Source organism: Aptenodytes forsteri, unplaced genomic scaffold (genome assembly GCF_000699145.1).
Source record: "Aptenodytes forsteri isolate BGI_AS27 unplaced genomic scaffold, ASM69914v1 Scaffold231, whole genome shotgun sequence".
In the NCBI taxonomy this organism is placed as follows: domain Eukaryota; kingdom Metazoa; phylum Chordata; class Aves; order Sphenisciformes; family Spheniscidae; genus Aptenodytes; species Aptenodytes forsteri.
Window position 1 is genome coordinate 2,824,721 of NW_008796046.1, and position 5,748 is coordinate 2,830,468.

The window sequence follows — 5,748 nt, forward strand, 5'->3', positions numbered from 1 at the left end:
CTTGGCCTTGTTGAACTTCATGAGATTCACACGGACCCACTCCTCCAGCTTGTCCAGGTCCCTCTGGATGGCATCCCGTCCCTCTGGCATGTCAGCCACACCACTCAGCTGGGTGTCATCTGCAAACTTGCTGAGGGTGCATGCAATCCCCCTGTCTATGTCACTGATGAAGATATTAAACAGTATTCGTCCCAGTACAGACCCTTGAGGGACACCACTCATTACTGATTTCCACTTGGACACTGAGCCATTGACTGTAACTCTTTCAATGTGGCCATCCAGCCAATTCCTTATCCATCTAATGGTCCATCCATCAAGCCCATCTCTCTCCATTTAGAGGTAAGAATGTTATGGGGGACTGTATCAAAGGCCTTACAGAAGTCTAGCATAGCATTAGTATAGTATGTTACTATCTATGCTATACCAGTTATAGTATATACTATATTAATATTAGTGTTAGTAATAACAGTAATATTTGTATATGGTATGTTGATAAAGTATATACTATGGTATATACGATAGTATGGCCCATAGTGTCACACATGCCTCTGGCCGAGGATAGCCTGCAGCGGCGTCCTCAGCTCCAGGTTCAGTATCCCAGACGTGCTGCAGATGTGAGAAGATGCTACTCTTGTCTAAAAAAGGGTGTTACAGGGGCTGTACTGTAGGGAGGTGTCTTTCCCCAGGTGTCTTTTTTTTTTTTAAAGTAGATATAAGTGTCTTGAAGGGGGGGGTTGAACTTTTAACTCTGGGGAAAAAGATTTGTTCTTGTGCTTAGGTTTTATGGGTGATTTGGTGTCCCGAGCTGGGGCTCACAGGTGCCGAGCTGCTGATGGGTGAGGAAGGCAGCATTTGTCCTCACCCTGCACACACCAAAGTGTATCCCTGAAGGGGATATATAGTATGAAATTCACTTTAGCAGCTGAAAAACACATGGTCTGGGTTCTGGTATCAGGAAGAACGCTAACGGCATCCTAAAGGCCCTCATTGCATAGACAGGACAGCTGAAGCTGTAGGAGATACTTGGCGACATGCTGGTAAGATGCTCTGAAAGCTTTAAAGGTGCTGCATAACTCAACTTGATCCGGTCATTAGTTCTCCCTTTCTCCCCCGACTCTGAATCCATGCTGGGAGTCACCAGTGAGAGATGTTTTTTCATTATCATTCTTTTATTTTCCCGTTGCTTTCCCGCTGCATATACAGTACTTAAAAATGAGAATCACCTTCACGTCAGGCATGTACCATGTTTATTAACAGCAAAAAAAGTATTATCTAGGCTTCACTCAAGACCGATTTACAGGATAAATAATTGTTTCAATTACTTAAAAAAAACAAACAACAAACCCCTGAAGAATAAATTAATAACTTAAGTGATTAGCTGTCCACAGTGATTTGAAAACATAATAACCATTCAAACAGTGAGACCACAAGAAGACACGTACTGTACAGTTTGCCACAGGTTACTCTTGTCCTTCCTTCTACAAATGGAAAAAAAAAATTAAAAATACTCCTTTTTAAGAACAGTCATAGGCTTTGAAACACACAAAACATCCCTGCGAATCGGCTGCCGACGTGACGGCTTCAAAGCCGGGGCTCCGACCCTCCCTCGCAGCAGGTTAAGAAACAAATGGAGAAAACTACCCTAATTTGGCTGGGTCCGTTCCCACGCAACGATGCCCAAAGTCAACGGGGACCCATTGACGTCGCTAAGGGCTGGGTTGAGTGGGATGTAACTACTCTAAGGGTTTGGTCCTAACCCTACAGGATTCATCGGTGGGTTCCCCATGGAGCCCAGGGTCTTGCTCCCTTCCCCTCTCCATGACGTGCTTCAGCCACCACGTCCAAAGGGCTCTCAAACAAAATGTGGTATTTTCAGGGTCAATGTGGCAGCAGAATGCTGAAACTGTGCAAACGGCTTTTCCCCCACCCCCCTCGCTCAGGAGAAAATCCTGCCAGGATTTTTCCACCTTGGTAATTAAGGATGAGGGGTTTTTAATGAGTTTTGCAGAGCGGGATGTGCAGTGTTGTGTGTGATGCTGGGCATGACAACAGGGTAGTACCGCATGCCACCTGGCCGTTGCATGCAGACTCAAAACAGCTCTTTGCATTATTAAATGTAAATTCATTACACCTCACGACACATCTGTGAGGTGGGGAAATAAGTACTAAAAATCTTCATTTCACAAGCCGGAGAGAAAGTGGGATACAGAGAGTTCAAATGAACCCCCTCGTCCCACCTGAAGATAAAGTGTGGTGTCACCCAAAGAACGACAATAAAAATGATGGCTTCTTATCTCCTGGTCTTGGGGCAAACCTCTCCCATATAGTCAACCCACTGACCTACAAAAACACCTGTTATATGTTAGCAATGGGCTGCATCGAAAATCAAGAGCCTGCTGATTGGAAGCAAGTCCATTGAGAAGCTCTTTTAGCTCAAGAGATGGAGCCATGTGGCCCAGCTCCTGTTCCAGATGTTGCTGGCCGGTGTTGAAATTTGGACACCATGTGCCAGGACCGGCTGGCCGTGTGTCGGCGGGGGGAGAGCTGTTTGGTGACAACTTGCTACATACCGACTTTTCTCAAGAGCAGCCACTGAAGTAGCAACCTGATGAACAGTACAACGCTAGGAGTTGCGAACAAGGAGATAAAATTGTGACTACAAGGATGAGACAACAAGGACAAGCTGATGGAGAAATGAACTGCTCCAGGCCAAGGAGAAATCATGACCAAAAGGTGCACATCTTTACCTGCAAGAGCCTCATTAAGAGTTGCAAGTTCATTGCGTACATGTGGGCAGGTTGGTGCTTCCTGGGCAGAGAAAAGAGGCATGCAGACTCACCAGGGGCCCTAAACTGGTTTATTTGCCCTTGTAATTTGATGCTGGACTGGTCCCTCTGATTTTCTTGATGGCTTTTTGATGGCCACGCATGTTCTCTGCTTCAGTCCCTGGCTGGGGCTGGGGTTAGACTCTGTTCTTCACCCTTCCCGTTACAAGTGGGGTTTCTCCATAGGCACAGTCCCACTGCACCCGTCTCATCCAGACAACATCCCTCCAATGGGACATACAGTGCAGCTGTCAACTTTTACATGGAATAGCAATGTCACCAGGTGGGAAAACACTGACACAATGCAAGCGTGACTTGAGGAAACCATCCCCTTATTCCTCTCCCAGGCCAGGAAGATCAGACAGGACCTGGGAGCTATTTAAACATCTTCCTACTGAAGCCCATCACCGCATAAGACCTGGGCATGGCTCTACCCCTCCCAAGGAGCCATGCTCAATGGGTGGCCAAAAGGAGCCAACTCTTCCTGGTACACTTGAGGGACTGGGACCCTGGAGTGCAGGGGCTCGCGTGGGGCTCCAGAGAGCCCTGGGTCAATGTCTATCCTAACAAATTTAGAGGTTCAAGCTGTCCCCCAGTTGCTTGGACTGTGTGTCTGTGTCCTGGATGACTTGGTCTGGGCCAGCCAGCCCTCTCCCAGGTGCAAGGGATGGCCCTAGTGTGGATTAGGCCACCTTGCTCAGGGGTATGGCCTTAGGGGTTGAGCTGTGCCTTGCCACTTGGCTTCTTGGCTGGAGAAGAGGCCCTGGCCCTGTTTAGGATGCTATAGGACTCTAGGTACTGCCTTTGGCCCCTTCCCTCACATGGAGGAGTCCCCGCTCAGCCCTGGCAGCACAGGGTCTCAGGGTAAATCAGGGGGAGAGATGTCTTCAGTCCCACCCCGTGCTCCAAGCAGGTTCAGCCATAGGGCCTGACCCTCTCGCTCCGGGCTTGATCTAGTCTGGTGTTGAAAAGCTCCAGGGATGGAGATGGCACAACCTCTTGGGACACCCTGTGAAGCCATGGCACCGCTGCCCCACGATCAGGCCAAGGGAGCCCCAGAGCAAGGTGTCCCCCAGCTTAGTCAGATCCCCACCACCCTTCTGGCAGGGCTTCTCCTGCCCAGCTCAGTACTGGGCCCATGGCCTGGGGCTCCCTGAAAGCCAGAGCGCTGAGGCGTCATGTTATCAGGCCCCCTTCGAGGGTGAAGTGTCCTGGGTAAGTCCCAAGAGTGGTGGGAGCTCCCCTCCCACCAGTGCATGGCCTTTACCAAGAAAAACGCCTCTCCGCAACCCACAAACCTTCTCTGTAGATCTGACTCAAGACTCACACCAAAGGAGGACATGGTGACGATCAAGACTCAAATCTTGCTGGCAAACACTCCTGCCTTCACTCCTCCCAACCTCATGTTTCCCTATACATAACCCTTGTCAGTTGCTGGTGGCCCTGGGTCCAAATCCATCCCAGTTAGCCCCCAGTCAATCCAAGCCTTAGCTACCTTTTGGTTCCAACTCTGGATTTGGCCCTATCTGCCAGACGCTCAGCTTTGCCCTGGCACAATCTGCACTCACACGTATTTTCTTTCTCCAACTTGAGACTAAGCCTAAGCCTGGCACCCATTTAGAGCTGGAAATGTACTTCCCACCGAACACTCAAATGTCAATTCAGAGCAAATCAGCTCCAAGGCAGCTCACACATCTCACCAGACAGAGGAACCATGAGCAGCAGTCGCACACTCACAGCAAAGGATATACACTTTTGGAGACTTCTGCCTTTAAAACCACCAGCTTAATCATTTTAAAGCTTGGGGAGAGCTTTGAGCCATGGCCCTGGTACTTCATCAAACTAAATATTGAGGTCATGATGCTTGTCCCACAGAAAACCCTTCTCCATGAGCACACACACACATGCAAGCATATCCTTTTTCTTAAATGGGACCGCAGAGCTGAAGAGCAGGCTCTGACGTGAAGACTCAATTGCAACTAAAATGAATCATTTGCAATGTTCTCAGCTTCCTAAAATACCTATTTCTAACAAAAGAGTCAGTCATACTTGAGCATCCAAGTATAGAGTGGATGTGATAAACTCAATGCCTTCAGGACAAAGTTCTTGGCAGTCCGTGTAATTAAACCAGCTGCTTTTCAATATGGTTTAAGACTAAATACTGCACAAACATTAATCATCAGGGACTGCTGTAATCAGCTCGGCAACCATCAGGAATGACTATTTCCACTGCAGCCATTGATTACTTAACGGCTTTCAGGAGGGGTTGATATAGTCATGTCTATATGGCAATGCACGGAGTCTATGGGCTGCTACTTAGTTTGGAGGGGCCATTTGCTTGGTGCTCAGCAGAAAAATGGAGGACTATCTCTGTTTCTGGGAAAACATAGATCTCACTGCAAAGCAGGGAGGGACCAGCAACCAGCAGTTGCAAAATAGCTACTTTTGGGCTGTCTTGGTCCTTGGTCTGCCAAACGCAAAGGGCCAGTTACTGGGGATGCTCATGAAAGCAAATCATCAAAACAGGAGGGCTGAGCCTGGGAAAAGAGCTATCCCATGCCAGTGCCTGCCCCATGAACAAATTCAGACATTTGTGGGACGCAGAGAAAAAGGACTTGTTTCTCCAGTACCACGAAGGGCTTTTCCAACCTTAATTAACACTTTGGATTATATGTTGGAGTGGGCACTGGATGCACCTAGTCCCAGTGCAGAACCACAGGGCACCGGCTCAGCAAAATGCATCCCAACCCACCGTGCTGTGTCTCAAGCCACTGCACCATCAGAAATGACTACTGCTGCCGCCTCCCCCTCGCCTGTCCACTTTCAGGGTACTTTTGGGACTTGTTGAGCTCCCCATTTCCCAGGTGGAGAAAAAGACTCAATCCGAGCATGGTTTATCATCACTTGATTTCTCCAGGCTTTT